The 16,850-nt window shown below is 39.4% G+C and overlaps 1 protein-coding gene across 2 annotated transcripts in view; it reads right to left on the bottom strand.

Annotated features, from left to right (window-relative positions):
- The window catches only part of slc12a5a (solute carrier family 12 member 5a), a 179,857-nt gene that overhangs the window by 140,117 nt on the left and 22,890 nt on the right, over nt 1-16,850 (bottom strand). The gene's annotated exons all lie outside the window — the stretch shown is intronic.

The following is a 16,850-nucleotide window of genomic DNA, read 5'->3' on the forward strand; positions in this document are numbered from 1 at the left end:
AATTCTTCCCTTTTGGTTTCTTATGATGTGATTTACATAGCAGATATTTTTTGCCGTATCAGACAAAAAAATATGCTGTTTAATTTGAGTTGAAAGTTTTGTATAGATTTATACACATACTGGGAGGAATAACTGCCTTATGAGAATTATATTTCAGGGGAGAATCTCTTTCGTCATGAACGCAATTACTTTTTCCGAAACTGTAATAACAAAATATCTGTATTTTTTGTTACATTGGGGAATGTTGGGAACCATTTAAAGAGTAAATAATGCAAACTAGTTGGCGGTAAGGGAGTTTACTTCGATCGACATTTTAGTCAATGGAAGCTATTTGGTTGGAGGCACAATAGATTAAGGGTCATGTCAGCCTCTTGTTAGGGTGGTAGCTCATTTGTTCTCAAGAGAATATATATTGTTATTCCAGATCAATAAAGACTGTGGTGACAGTTCTGCATGTTCCACCAACAAGCCTTTTGATCTGCAAAATGCAGATTGAAAAGTAATCAGCACTTTTCTCAGAAGGCTGTTTAGTGATCAGAGTCATTTATCAGCTCTGTGTGCATGATATCATAAACTTCCATTCATCTTAAGTGCTGGAGTGCACGTAGCAACCAACTCAGAATAGATCCACAAAGTGGAGAAAAACAAGTTGACAACAGGTTGTGTTCTGCAGTGGCTGCTCAGAAATAGCTCAAAAATCTACCAAGAGATTGTTTTGAGCTCTTATGGACGTGCACTACCCCTTGATGATGTCACCTCATGGGTCTTATAAAATATTGACTGTGCTACCTTGAGGGGAAATGGGTTTGGATGGGAAATAAAGAAAAGTGTTGCAATAGCCTCAGAGTCTGCGGAGGGAGCGCCTCATTGTCTCTTTAAGTGTTTTCCGAGGCTGAAACATAACCACCAGTAATGAGCGGGGCCCCGGTTCTCAGAGGAGGCCCTGTTTATTTGATGAGGGATAGGAAACTCATTGCAAATTAAATGACATCGTGCCCTAGGATTGCTTTTATGTAAAAATGTCCTGAAGGACTGTCACAAGGGCTGCATAAAACCAGAATTGAACTCTGAGTTTCATTGACAAAAAAAATTGCTAACTGAAATAACTACAAGGGCAATCTATAAAAAGCCTTGTGTTATGCTTTAATGTTGCTTTTTTTTTAATGAATTACAATTTGATATATGAATTTGGCTGTACTTGTTTGCACTAGGGATGGGCGTTTGGAAGAAACCTGCTAACTCGAGCATCTATAACATTAATCAATAAATCGATTAATCACTCCAGTATGTATAAAAACATGCATATATGGGCAAAATAAAATATAGAATACTAAGCCTGTTTGATAATGGACGCTTTTATTTTGAAAGGACGAAAAGAGATTTCCTGTTGATCGTATACTGTAAAGATAACATCAAGGAGTACAATGTTTTATGTTTTAGCCCCCAAAGAGGCATGAGGATAGTTTCCACAGTAATCCTGCATATTTAAATGTGTTTTGTGTTTAAATATGTTTTGGATAAAAATGAAACCTAGTAAATAATGCTAGCAAGGTTTGATACAGTAAGCTAGTTTTGCTTAAATGCTAAATTAATACTTTTGTATTTCTGTGTGTTCTATAATTGTTATTGCAACTTTCAGTTTGCAAACTGTAGCTTTATCCAACTTAATTCTCAGCTCATTGGCTCATTCACGTACGGCCGCAGAACTGAACGATTGGCCGTGTTTCAGTTCAGTGAGTTCTGATACGCAGCCATAGATAAAATTAAAAAAAACATCAATTAATCATTCCCATCCCTTTGCACGTTTGGTTTGTGCACGTCCTGTCAGATAAATTTGGTCCAATCTAACCACAGTACACTTGATAAACATGAGTGCATGTGCCTGTTTGTAGGACAGAAGATATATGTGGTATGCAGCATCCTGTATATAAACAAGTGACTCTCTGACTAATTATAAGCAAATGAAGTACGTTCATTAGTCACTGAGTAAACAAGAGGAGAGAGAGGAGGAGACATACGGACATGCGCGCCCTCGTTTGAAGCAGCTACCTCAAAAGGAAGATATTATTATATATTATTGTTATGTTGACACCCATTTTGTTTGCCCGGCTTTAAGTCTTTAAAGATAAGCTCATCTAAACACGTCCTGGCATACTAAATCCGATATTGATCCTCGCATCTGACTGTGAATACAGCAAATGAGCATATTTCCCCAAGATGTAGGAGGGTTTTTGTTTTTTCTGACTTTGGTTTGGTAGCCAGTGCACGACTTCCAGGCAGAGAGCAAAACAAGGACTGCTTGTTTTTGTTTGTGTGCAGTTTGTACCCTGCAATTCCCTGCTGGAAACCTAGTTATTGTTCTTAAAAAACAGAGGAAAAAGGAGTCAGAATAGCCCCAAAGCTTGACTTCAAGTCCTGATTGGGAGCATGGCATGTTTTAGAGAGAAGATATCAACAGGGATTCAATCACAAAATCGAAAACCACTTTTTTATTAAATTATGTATTTGCCCCTCTCTTCGATTTATATAGAGATATTTTTATATTTTTAATTTAGAGTGTCATTCATGGGTCTGTGGGTTTTTTTGTTTTGTTTTTATCTACTTATTGAGTTCTTATTTTTTACATATGTGTGTTTATTATAGTGCAGTGCATGTTTTACAAAATCAAATGTCAAATAAATGTGTGTCTGAGATCATTGTTATTGAAATTAAAGTTTGTTTGGACAGCTTTATTCAGAAATTGTTGGGCATAACTCATTAAGGAAATATCCTAATTTACTAGTAACAAAGTAATATAACAAATTATGAACAGGATTATACTATTATGACTTTGTCAAGAAACATTTTACAACCCAAAGTTGGTTAACTGGACCATTTTTTTTTTAAGATAATGTTTGGTTTTTCCCTGCTGTCCTCTAGCTGCTCTGCCTCAATTCTCGGGAGTTTCATGATGGAAAAGATTTATTTGTTGCTAAAGTAACCACTAACTTTGCCCTCCGTAAGCTAGTTAACCCAGTTAGCCGTGCTGCCAGGACTTCTCAGAGCACCTTTAGAGTGTTACTAGCACAGGAGCTTTGGACCGCGGGGAGAAGGAGCAAGAACCACAGCTGAGAGAAAAACGCGTTCAGCAGCCTCTACACATATCGTGATGAAGGCGAAGAGACCATAGAGGAAGTTAAAGTGAATGCTAAGAAGAGAAAAGGAGAGAAGCACTACAATGAAATCAGATGATGTGAGTGAACCCGAAATCATTTCAGGGCAGTTTTTGCTCTTTTTACATTTTACCCACTGTACATACAAATTGAACCATTTGCATTTTTACCACCTCTACTTGCAGCCTCTCCTTCCTCTCCTCTCAGCTGTGTGTAAACTGATTTTTTTAGTGAATATTTGTCATGTGACCATTTGTCTAAGCAAAATCAATCATGGCTTCACAGCAGAATTTAATGTGTTTGACAGGACCTAGTTTTTCCAAATGGTTTATTTTTTTGTCTACTGTTTTAAATGAGACATGTAGAATAAAGTGATTTTGACAGAAATGTCACATTTTTAAGCTCCGTTTTAGTTACTTTTTCTAAAAGAAACTTTTGTAGCCTGTGATCCATTCAAGGACTGTCAGAAAGTTCAAATTCTGATGATAATGCCTGTTTTCACAGTTTCTTTCAACAATAAATGGTGTATTTGGCGAGGTTAAGCTTCATTTTTTTAATCTACACTAGTGCAGTGCCCGTAGGAAGTATGTATTACTACATTACATGCGACACTACAATGTCTGCAACTCCATAAAACACTTGCTTTTCATAAGGTACGCAGCGCACTTTAAAACTCCGAAAGATAGGTAGGCTAAATAGACTTACAGATGAGATGAGTCAGGCGTGGAAAACCAGAGCGAAGTGGAGCCTGCGGCTTAATTTGACTCAACACAGGAAACCTCACCCAGCCCGGACAGGGAAAGGATTCACAGATTGATAGCTCTTTCTCGATTCTTTGGGTGGTGGTGCATGGCCGTTCTTAGTTGGTGGGGCGGAGCTCCCCTAAAAGGCGTCCGATGGGAAACAGTGCAATGTCGCAACACGTCCTACGTAAATAATGATATTTTGAAAAATGAATTCAAAAATTGTAAAAATCGAGGATGCACACCTTTGTGCCATGCGCAAGCCACATACGAAATCTGACTAGTCAGTCTGACTAACGGTTAGCGACATATGCCCTAGACACACACACACACACACACGCACGCATCCACCCATCCATGTCAGGTTTGTGTGCTGACTTAAGAGTTTAACAAACCGAGAGTGAACAGATTAGCTGGAGGTAATTTTAAACTTCATGTCAACTCTGCAGGACTTTTACTGTAAACAATAAAAAGCGTGCGGCTGAGATAGCGTCTGATACGTGCAGCCGGGTTCGTCAGCCACGCTGTTACAGCAGCTCAGCGGGCGATGACTGTTCTCTGAAGAGATGTGTAGCGAGTATTCCCAGGGGGACTGAAAACACTAATATGAATGATTGAAAGACATAAGAAAGCGGACAGAGGTGGAGAGCGGGAGGGTTAGTGGAGTGGTGGAGAAAGAGAAGTGGGGATAAAACGAGAGACGGAGGGATGTGAAGAGAGGGGAGGGGGCTCAGAGGTACCAAGAGTGGGAGAAAGGGTAGAAAACGAGGGATGTAATCCATGATCCAGATGGAGGGAGGCTTGCTGTTGGGAGCAGCAGGGGATTGGGGCTCTCAGTTAATGTGACGGGCATGCTGGGTAAAAATAGCCCGGGGAAGCAGGGCAGGAGTCCTCTATGATGAATAATACACAGAGGAGGAGGGAGGAGGAGCGGGGTGTGGAGAGGAAGGGGCACTGGTTCCCTTAGATAGTAATTTAATTAATTACAGGAATTCTGCATTCTCATTACCAATCGTCTCTAAAATGACAGTGACTAATGATGTCGGGCTTTGTTTATATTAAAAAAATGTCAATATTTGAAGGTTGGGGATAAGTCAAAAACATGCCATAACTCATGTGAGACCATGGAACACAGGGCGTTACAAAACCATTTGGGTCTTAGAGGAGTGAGAGGAGAAATGTGGGGCTTTTATCCCCACTAGATCCACAGAGACATGGGGATATGTAGTAAGCTCTTTCTCTCCATCAAATATTCACACAGGGGAGAAATGCATTGTATAACACAGATCCCCGCAGATCTGTCTAAGACACTTTGTACTTTGCATCAATGCAGGTACATTTTGCTCTATAACAACAGGCGGCACCCACACTAATTTCATTTTCTGTCAATGAAAAGCTCTCAGTGCCTCCATGTGTGTTACCTAACGTTACCAGACGGCCAGATTACAGACGAGTATGTTCCAGACGAGGAAATATATAAATGAAGAAAGCATCAGTCTGTTAGCGACACAACCCTGAACGAAAACACCATTTCTTTTCTGGAGTAAAATGAACAAATACGACAATATGTTTGATGTAGAGCCTTGCCTCCACAAAGCTGCGGCCCAGGGTTAAACTCTCTCCAACCTTTCCTCAATGAATAAATGTGTCTGGTCACACTCCGCTCACTTTATCGCACAGTAGAAAATATCACTCCAGACAAAAATAAGGAAACCTAATCCATGTCAAATTTAACAATGACAGTGTGTTTCAGCCAGAGTTCCTTATTGAATGCTACCAGCAGCAGCAGCGGCGCATTGTTTGAGCTTTACTTGTGGAGAATTGATTGCCACGAGCATTATGTTGCTGAATGAGTTTGTTTACCCTGCTCAGTTTACAAAAATGATGGGGGAGATGTTGCAGCCACTCAGTTCTAAACTAATCACCCTGTTTCTAGATAAGACAACAAAACAATGGGGAGTTTGTCTCATCAGTTGAAAAAGGTAGAAGAATCTCAATGCCCGTCGTTTGACTGACAATCGCACAGACTGACCAGAACTCCTTGTTCATTCAGCTCTGCAGGGTGGAGAGTTTTTACAACCATAATGTGTCAGGGCCAGTGGTGGAAAGTAACTAAGTACATTTACTCAAGTATTGTAGTTAAGTACAATTTAGAGGTATTTGTACTTTACTTGAGTATTTCCATTTTATATAACTTTACACTTCCACTCCACTGTATTTTACTTACTTACTCTACTTCATTTAGCTGAAAGCTTTAGTTACTTTTCAGGTCGAGATTTAACATGAGAAATATATAAATTTCAATTGATTACACAGGTTTATAACTTAAACCAGGTTTATAACTTAAACCACATAACAGTGTATTAAGTAGTTAATAGAGCCCTACCTTGACGTCATTAATAAATGCATCAAAATGAATTAACTTATAATATATTTGGAACATATAAAACAATCTGTGTGGGTTCGTTTCTGTACGAGACTTTTAGCTTTGATTTGTACATTTTGATGCTGATTATTTTGTACATTTACTTACGTAAGTGATGAATGCAGGACTTTTACTTATAGTGGAGTAATTTCACAGTGTGGTATCAATATTTTTACTTAAGTAAGGGATCTTAATACTTTTTCCACCACTGGTCCGTGTCTACTCATGAAAGCAGCAAACCGTAATTGTCTTTAAAGGCACACTATAGAGAGCAGACAAAATTACGTATTTTTGTTGGCCAGCCTGGACACAGCGTATCCATGGGGTCTAACACCACTTTTTTTATCCATGGGGTGAACACCACTTTTATGATGTTTGAAGCGTTAATGCCGCCTACAGAAGTAAAAAGCTAACGTTATGATATAAGGAACTACACCACGGTTGCATGACTTCTACCGTCACTACCGTTATGTTTCAGATGGTCTCCGACAAACTAACCAGTGGCTTTGACGAGCTAGCAAATCCATAGCCTAATAAACTGTTTGTTTGTGTAGTCTCATTTCGAGTAAAAGTACAATATTTGCCTCTAAATGGAGTGGAGTAGAAGTATAAAGAAACATATGTGGAAATACTCAAGTAAAGTACACATACCTCAAAATTGTACAGATGTACAGTACTGGAGTAAATGTACTTCATTGCATTCCACCACTGGCCGTAAGTGATTGTTTTTGTTAAGTCTGTACATTTAAATTCTGCAAAGTATACCACTGTGGGTCTCTTATGGAGCTCTTGAGTGAATGGGTCTTTGAATGCAGCATCTTGACTGAGATTATAAAGCACTTGAAAATGGAAAGAATATATTTCTAGTGAGGTTGGCTGCTTTAATCCATGCCTGGTCGTTGCTAAATCATCATATTCTTCTTTTTCTTCTTCTTCCTTATTCTTAATTATTTTCTGGAACATTTCATGGCTTATACACTTCAAAGGCTTGGATAAAATCTCTTCTGCAGGTCTACAATATATAAGTATGTGAGTGTGTGTGTGTGTGTGTGTGCATGTGCCCCAGTGTACAGTATACACATGTGAGTAAGGGGGAAGGGAAGTGTGTGGCGAAGGATGTTAGAGTGGTGCGGATCTACAACCAGGGGCTAAAAATGGACTCAAAGTGCTTGCCATCCTCCTTTTCCTGCTGGAAGTGAAACCGACATTCAAATATTTAAATGACAATGCTGGTGTGACATTGAACCCTTTTAGCAGATTTATCAACTCAAGTAGAAAGAATGAAGGGAGCCAAAGTGAAAAGTTTAAACCACTGAATAAAGCGGGAGAGAGAGAGATAGAAGAGTGTTTGCTTTGAAATTTAAAAAGCTATTTATTTGAAGTTCTGTTTAGTGGAGCATGCCCTGCACAGAAAAACATCATTACACAAATATATGAAGCTTGTTTATCAAATCGCAAAGGCTACAAGACGCTGCTATAAAGCTCTGCAGCTGCTTTTGTGGGCACAGCGGGAAGTGTGTGGTTTCAAAATACTTTTTTTTTCTAAAATGGGTTTATTTGTGACTCAACTAAACCTACATTACAGACCCTAACCATGAAATGGGTGTTTTTAATCTGATCTTTCAGGCTGCTTTGTGATCACTCAGGGAGCCGTGCAAACAGACGTTTGGTGGAGGTGAAGAAAGCCCATTTAGTCACGGTGCAACAAAATAAAAGATAATTTGCCATTATCTTGCAGTTAAGGATAAGGTAAGTGTTACTCAAGTATATTTTTCTCATTTCAACAAAACAGAAAAATAACAAAAGGGTCAGTCTGGTAAATTCTGTAGCCCTGTCTTTTGGTCCCGAGTCAGAAATATCTAGTGTAATTTAGAAAATAGTCCGTGTAATTACCTGCGTAATAACAGCTGGGCACTGTAGCTTTCAGTAAATAATACTCAAACATTGAAGTAAATAGTGCATATATTGGGTCAGCTGTCATTAAAACAAATTTGGTGCAGGATATAGATTTGGCATGTGTTGATTGCAATGAAGTACCATGTGACCAAGTTTCACAGTGTGGCCCAGAGACATGAAGGAAAATTGTTGGATTAAAAATATTCTCCGGTTATGAAGTGACAAAAAGATACTATGGAAATAAAGAATATAACTAGACTTATTCTTGTATTTTTTTAGAATGCCAACATCAGCTTTTGAATATCACAAAGCAAATGTGTGTTATGCCTTTTCACACCAATCATGCATGGAAAAATTTGCATGGAAATGTATAAATATAGATTTTGTGATTCCTATGGATGCCTACACCCTGCAGATCATTGAGGGGACCTCGATTTCCGCAGATTACCTTTGAGCATAATGTATCTGTTTGACCAAAGCATTCCTTTGTTCTGAAAGTTTTCATACCTCCATGTATGTGCTAGCTTGCTGCCAATTTCAAACAACGACCATGTAAGACTTGAGCAGCCCCAATATGATGAAGACGCTAATGTAGCTGACGTTAACCACACAATACATAAACTAACTTGACCAAAAATTTGACGCAACACTATCTGCACTTTGTGACCAACATACATAGCATTAATAACCACATCAGCTAAATTAAGATCTTCATTTTATTCCAGCTGCTGAGATTCTGTATACTGATAATCGATAATTCTCAACAGACTCCGTGTGCGTAGTCTTTATAGAGAAAATTTGCACGCAAATTATCTGTATTATCAGACTGCATTTTTGTATCACACTGGTGAGAAACAGATTTTTGATGTTCAAGAGCAGCATGTTGTGCAGCATGGTCGCCTCACAGAAAGAAAAGCTCTTCCGTGAGGAGTTTGTATGTTCTTCCCATGCCAGTGTGGGTCCTCCAGCTTCCTCCCACAGGAAAAAAAAAACATGCATGTTAGTTTAACTGGTGACTCTAAAGTACAGAAAACATTCAGTAGTTGTGTTTCCATCAACAAATCACTATGGGCATTTTGAAGATTCGCATAAGAAAAGCTTGATGGCAACTACAAAATTGGGTAAAACTTTCGAAAATTAGCATACATTTTTTAATCTCGCTTGAGGTAGTTTTTGTCTTTTTTGAAAAGCAGGCAAACAAGAAAAGGAAACTCCGTTCTGAAAAAGTTGTGATGTGGCGAACATTTAACTCACATGCCTGATCAGCTGTTTCCACTGCTGGAAAACCCAAAAGAACCATTATAAATTGCCCAATTAAATCTAATTGCTGAAGACTTCTCTCCATTTACTCTTGTGTCTTCTCTTGTCTTGTCTGATTAGCAACCTCTTTTTTGTTGTTTTTTCTCTTGTGCATTCTTCTTCTTCTTCTGTTTACTGACGGATTAGCCTACAGCAATACATTACACCGCCATCTCTTGACCAAAGTACGCTTGTGCAGCTTTGTTTATTTGCTCTAAATCAGTTGCTGCAAATGTCCCTAATGCACAGTTTCTTAAATGCAACATTTAAAATTTTACTTCAAATTTGGTTCGACTTTAAAGGAAACAAGGCTAGTGATAAAAACTGAAAAAAATAAATAAATAAATATTCTAACACATTCATCTGTATCAGCATCCTTATATTTGAGGCATATTTTAGTGAAATTTCCGGTGAGAGGAACCCCTCCAGCCCCAGCACCAGAGAAACAACAACCGTGGGAGACACATTGTTCTTGCAAAACAGACTTTCAGAAATCAGCTTCCACGGCTCTGAGGGTACGGCTGATTCCAGCTCTGCATCTGGAATCACTCTGGTGAATACATCAAATAACAACATGTAGCGTTGGTGCTCTCACCCATCTGTTCATTGTCTAAGAAAACATCTCTTCCTTTCACTCACGAAGCAGCACAGGTACACACACTTAAGACGCAAAATTGCAAAGTTTTAAAACAGAAACTGGATGGTGGGAGTGAATAACTTTGTCATAAAAACATGTTGTTTTCAACACAGCAACTTCCACACAAGAGTTCCTCTTCGCTGTACCTCGTCTTGTCTAAGAATGCCCTCTGCGGCTGAAAAACTGTCATATTTTATCAACACTAAACAAAAGGCAACTGCTTCTCTGCAAGCTGACAACAACAAAAATATGTTTCCTTGTATAATTTTGTATTATGACAGTGACAACAGATATATATATGGAACAGCTATTGATATTATTTTATTTTACTTAATTCTGTTGATTGACATTGTTATTATTTTTCTTGGCCTTACTGTACTTGTATTAGCTTAATTTTCTGTCATTTCAAATGTCGATTCTGTCAAGTTTTGTTGTTCTGATACTGTATTTATCTTGATTTATGTTTGATGTTTTATGTTTATTAAGAAAAAAAGCAAACATCACCCTGTTGAGATACTAATGCTTCACAATAAGATATTTGAAACTTGGCGCCGAATGTTTTTCTACTTCATTCATGTGAAGTCTGACCTTGAACTAAAAAAAGATTCTGGACAAGAAGACAAACATACATTTTTCACAGAGCCACTAACGGGTGCTACCCTAAGAACTAGCACAACACACGCTCTGTTTACATCTGCCAATCCGACATTGTACTTGGCAGCACAAACATCTGTCAGGATGAAGAGAGCCGTCGGTTAATCTGGCACTCGGTGAGAGATTTTAACGCCGGTGGCTCCGGTTGCCAGCCGCTGTGTCCCAAACAAGGGATTGTGAGCGCGGTGTGGAGCGAGCAAAAAGGAGTAGCTGATTGTAGCGCCATATTAGCTGACCCCAGATGTGTACTGAACATCAAATCCTCTGCAGTAATTCCACTCGCTGCTCCAAATACCAATCGAGGGCTGCCGGTTGCCATGGCAACGGCACTCCTGTCCAATATAGCGAGCAGCGGGTCTGCCAGTCTTTCTCTCTCTGCATCTCTCTTTCCTTCTCTTTTTCTCCCGCTCTCTCATCTTCCTCGCCGTTTTATCTGTGTGTCGTATGTGTAAATAACACAGCATGGATTTACTGCAATGTTTGCTTTTTTTCTCTGCCTCTCACTCTCTCTTTCTCTCCGTGTGGCTGTTGTATGACCGGCCCCACGCTTACAGCCCGTATTTATGGACCGTGTCTTTAATGTACTGTAAGTAGGGGTTAAGGGATTTTTTTATTTCAGATGCCAGTGAGTCCTGCTGGCTCTGACCATGTTTGATGTGATCCGACAAGATGAGACATTAGCATTTAGCTTTCAATCCCAATTTGCGAGTCAGATTTGCGACTAATCGGATATCTATTGACAGTCTTTTACACTGAGTATGATCCGATTTTCGTCTGGGGAGCAGAGCCGGTTCAGCCACACTTACACTTTTTGCATAAAACGGTTACTGTGAATTCAGAAAATGTACATGGAACATTGATCAAATAAGATCCAACTGCATTATGTATTTGAACACTGAATGAAAAAGGGATGTTTGTGTTTTTCCACTAATGATGTAGCGTGTAGTGTTCCACTTTTTCTCCTCCGTTATGTAATTTACCAAATGGTGCTAACCTATTTGTGCCGGTGCCTTATATACATTACTGCTCACAGTCACAGATTCACCAGACTGCCCTTTTCCACTTGGCTGCTCATGCGCCAGGCTGTGGTGCCCACTGCCAGAGATTTGCCCTCTTCCAGTCCACTGCCCCTCCTCCACCTCATGCAGCCTTCACCAGGCATGCTGCTCTCACCTTGTCTGCATGACAGGCAGGCCGCTGGCAGTCTGCACGATGATAAAACTGGTCACAGAAAACAGTCTGATAGAGCAAAATGGAGATGATAGAGGCAGCGGTTAGTCTTTCTTGGTTGCAGGGTCTTAAGGATATCTATCAGCCTGTTACATATGTCAAATGCTTTTGAGCTATTTCTTATGTCTTCATGGTTTTAGTCATGTTTTAGGTGATTTTTATGCCTATTGCAAATAGGGTTGGGCTGACAGACGATGGAGGTCATTGACCACTCAGCCCAACATCGTACTTTTTACAGACACTTGTTTTTGTGTCCATGTAATGCACTCATTTCTGGTAAAATAATTGATAAGAAAGGCTTTTATTCTTAATAGTGGATGCTAGGGCTGACAAACATGGGATTTTCTGAGACAGATGCCGATACTGATTTTAGAGAGGGAGAATTCATCGGTAACCGATATTATGGCCAGTATAGTAATTTTGTGAGCTGGAATTAAAATAGACCTTTTTTATGTGCACCGATCTTTCACCAATCTGCAAATGTATCCAGAGAGCTACTTTCTCAAACATAAAAATGTAAATAATGGTTAACATTATTATACATTATTATATATCAGCCAATTCTATAAATGATATAAATGAAGAAAATAAAGAATAAATAGGAATAAAATAAATAGCTGAATAAACATCATTACTATTTAGTTTCAGTCAAATGCTGACTATTATTTATTTTTTTTAAATAATGAAAAAATTAATATGTAACACCATTTCTAAATCACAGCAAGCAACATTTTCTGCATTATATATTGTGTAAAAAAAGTTTCCATAACGGCACATATCGGCCAGAATGTAATACTAATACTGATATACCTTTAATAAGCCAATATTGGCCAATAATTTACTGGTGGATACAGTCCCTTAAGTGGGTTTTGTTCTCGTATGATTTGGTTAGTTTGGATGATTCATGCTGACAAAATCCTGATGTTTCAATGTAGACATCGTCATAAGGCAATTTGGCTGATATTCCCCAGCACTAATTAGAAATGTCGTTAATTATACAGTACGATTGCAAAGCATTTGTAATTCGCTGAAGAACTTTGTGTTTACAGGTGCACAGTAACAGGAAACAGGTTAATTCACCTTTCCAGAGACACGCCAATAACTTTGGGTCAAGGGCAAAATTATTATCTCCACCATGCATTAGCCATGAGGGGATCCAGAGTTCGGTTGCATGTGTGTTATCTGTCTGTCTGCAGCAGATTTTGCAGACTACTGGACTCACCAGCCTGAGCACATTAATGACTGTATGCACAAGTATGTCTGGTTAAAAATAAGCTAAAATGTTCAAGTGCACATATGCGTATGCATGTGGGTCACAGGTGAAAAATAACAGAATGTGCAACACCAGTCGAGCTTTATCCTGCAAAATAAATGGTGGGTTTATCTCTTTTTATGTACACCTCTGTGTTTTGTTTTGCCAATATTACATCTGCATCATGAAAAGTCAGACACCGTTAGTGATACTAACATCTGAATCTGATGATTAGGAAGCGAGATGTTAAGTAATAAGGAGTGCCTTTCGCCCTGGAATTAACAACAATAACATGCTCATAGTTCTCATACTGCGAGAACTTGCACGCTGCCTTGATTGAACATCAGCCTTAGGTCATGCTTAAACACAACAACACTGGACAGATGTTTCAAAGCTCTTGCTTAGATCACTCGGGCCACTGGGAATATCTGGCCAAGAAAACACAGCCATGTCTTAATCTGCTTTCACAGCTAAGCATATTTAGCCAACAGGATTACAAGCATGACCATCACAACGTGCACGTGTCAGCGGAGAATATCAAATCAATGTTTGGCAAATGCATAAGCCTCTTATACATCCACAAGGGGAAAGCACAGACCAAATTATTTTGGAGGTGCGAGGACTAGTGTCCGAGTTGTATGCGTGCACTTTCAGAGATTTTTAACAGCTCACTAATTAGCGCTGCTAATTATTCTTTCATTAATTAACTTGCGTTTGTTCAGGGGTGATAAACGCAGCCGGAGGAGGAGCTGGTGGAAGGTCTGAGGCGTGAGATTTACTGTACTGTACAGATGTGGCACAAAATAATACTGTTTAAATGGCATGGTATTATTAATTGTAACATGCATTATTGTTGAGCAGCAGCCGCCAGCACAAAGGAAAAGATAATAAACCTGAGGACTGACAAAAACAGACTTTTTTTGGCTCTACACAGACAAATAAATATCTCTCATTTGTTCTGAAGCTGCAGCTCTCAGAGTGTGACGTTGGAGCCGGGATCCTACACACAGGATGAGAGTAGGCTAGTTTGTGTACTGCTGCTCTATGACTGAGCCAGATACCACAGTAGTGAGATGAATCACTGTGTAATTCCCCCCACATCTAGTTCGCTGCCAAGGAAAAAGCCGAATCAGAACGGCAGAAGTCCGAGGCAAAAAGGAACTCCACTGAACCCTCCGAAGCTATCGGGCGCTAATGAAATCTCCCATAGCTCCTGTGAAGTTTTTTTTTTTTTCCTTTTAAATATCAAGATACGGCTGTTTATCAGGTTTATCTTTCACACGCATCACTCTGCTCAGCCCCACTTGGAGCACAGAAACCTTCCTCTGTAAAAAATAAAAAAATAAACATCTATTTTAAATGGTTTCCTTGACTACACGGCATCCTAGGCATATCCATTAATAGCACACTGTGACGTTAACGCTGGATTCCTTCTCTGAATAATGGCTGAGAAAAGCCGAGAGGAAGAAAAATGTGAAGCTCTTGTTACAGGATTTTTTTCTTCTTCCCCTCCCTCTCTTCTTCCTCAAAGTCTCTCACAGGAACGGGAAAACAAAATGTTTGACCACTATTGGGATTCAGCTGTCCAATCCATAGCACGGGTCTGTGCAGGAGATTAGGGCTGACAAGACCTTTAGCCGTGAAGAAAGAGCGGTTTTGTGTTGAGCTCGCTGAGGTGTCAGGGAGGAAACTGTCAATGGCGACACGGCTCTGGTGGCAGCACCCACGGCACTGATATTTGCAGTGTCGACCTGCCTCTGGGAGCGTATATCGCCCGGTATGAGGAAGAGCAAGTGGCTTTCTTTTCAGCGCGACAGGAAGAGTGATAAACACACTCACCTCCACATCTGACTCAATAGAAAGCAGTTTGGGGGTTCAATTGGTCTGGTTCAATTCAATTAGAGGTGTACACAAACAGCCCGGACAATTGCACTCGGCCAATCCAAGCCTAATGCCGAAGGACAAGCCTCCACGCACTTCAACGCCTCGTCACTACTTTCCCACTTGAAGGGAGAAAAAAAAAAGCAATTTTCCACTGATACACACCTACACAATAGTCAGACTATAAAGAGAGACTGAGGGATATGAAGAGACAGAGAAAGGTAATAAAATGAGAGCAGTGAAGGAACAGTTAAAGCTGAAATAATGGCTTCATTAGATGTTTACACAGCAAGTGAGGCAAACAAATGATATAAATGCACGGCAATGAACATAAAATGCAATAGTCGCAGCCTCATGAAGGATATATTTGGTGCTATAATACGCATCTGTGTGCATTTTTCTGCCTAGACTTCTGTCGTAAGAGCAGGTTAACAAGAGAGGCTTTTGTTTTGTACAATTCTAGACTTATGAGCCTTCAAAAACCATTAGGACGCTATGGGAGATTTGCAGGCAGCTACGCGACATTGCCTATCTATTACAGCAGCATCCTTCGCTGGAGACAAAATCAATTTCAATTAAAACCCAACCGGGGCCAAGGCAGGCCCCCACTTCTGGGCTGAGAGACGGGCGGAGATAGCGAATGACAGCTTCAACATAAGTGGCTGACAAGCACACGGCATGTATTAATTTGACCCAGAAGTTAGAAGCAGACGAGCGTTCGAAACCTGCTCAACGGCGTCAAAGCTTCACCGATCCATTGATCAAAGCTTACATAATACATTTCCTCATGGGTGACCTTTTGAGGTCTGACTTGAATTTTTTATTTATTTTTATTTTCTAAATCAGATCATTTTTCATTTCTTCGACTCAGGTCAGTAAGTGCACACAAAATCCATACAGGTGACAAGACGAGGGAAGAGAGGGAAGTGTTACTTTTCTCTGACTTTATCAGATTTTTTAGTAGAAATGTGGTCAATGATGGGGGGAGTTATACTGAAATCAGACTACAGATGAGCGCAGGACATATGTCCAGTCAATGTGTGTTCAACGAAATGGACTTCAGGGATGCATAATATGGATTTTTGTTACAGATAACTGATAATTACCTGCTTCTCATGGTCTATACCAGTAAGATCACCAATTATTTCGCATTTTTTTTATTTTAATAAGCAGTCCACAACCTGTAGTTTATAACAAGATGTTGTCACAAATATGGATGATATAAATTTTCCTAGCTCTGACCGAACCAAATCTAACTAATCACTAATCACTATAGTTATCACAACAAAAACAAAGAACCGGTAATGACCCTAATTAGGTTTATTATTCTGGGAAAGTTCAAAAACTTTGCAGATGTTCTTTGGCCTTTAAAAAGAAGTTTGCCTGAGAATTTAAATTTTGTGTGAAATCAGACATGTCAATGCATTAAATACTCAATACAGCCATCGAGTGTGTAGATGCTGCACTTGTTAAGTCAATGAGGCTTCAAATTGTTAATCAATACCGACATGTAGTGTGCAACCCTCGGCTTTCACGCTTCCACCATTTAATTCTTTGAAATGTTCTAAACTTGAACTTGGTTCAACTTGGTTTTTTCTTGATCATTTCTAAAGATGACAAGACAAAATGATAGAGAGTTATTTAATAGTCAGAGACAAGGCCAAACATCCAATTCTTTGTA

This window comes from Centropristis striata, chromosome 3 (assembly GCF_030273125.1).
Source record: "Centropristis striata isolate RG_2023a ecotype Rhode Island chromosome 3, C.striata_1.0, whole genome shotgun sequence".
In the NCBI taxonomy this organism is placed as follows: domain Eukaryota; kingdom Metazoa; phylum Chordata; class Actinopteri; order Perciformes; family Serranidae; genus Centropristis; species Centropristis striata.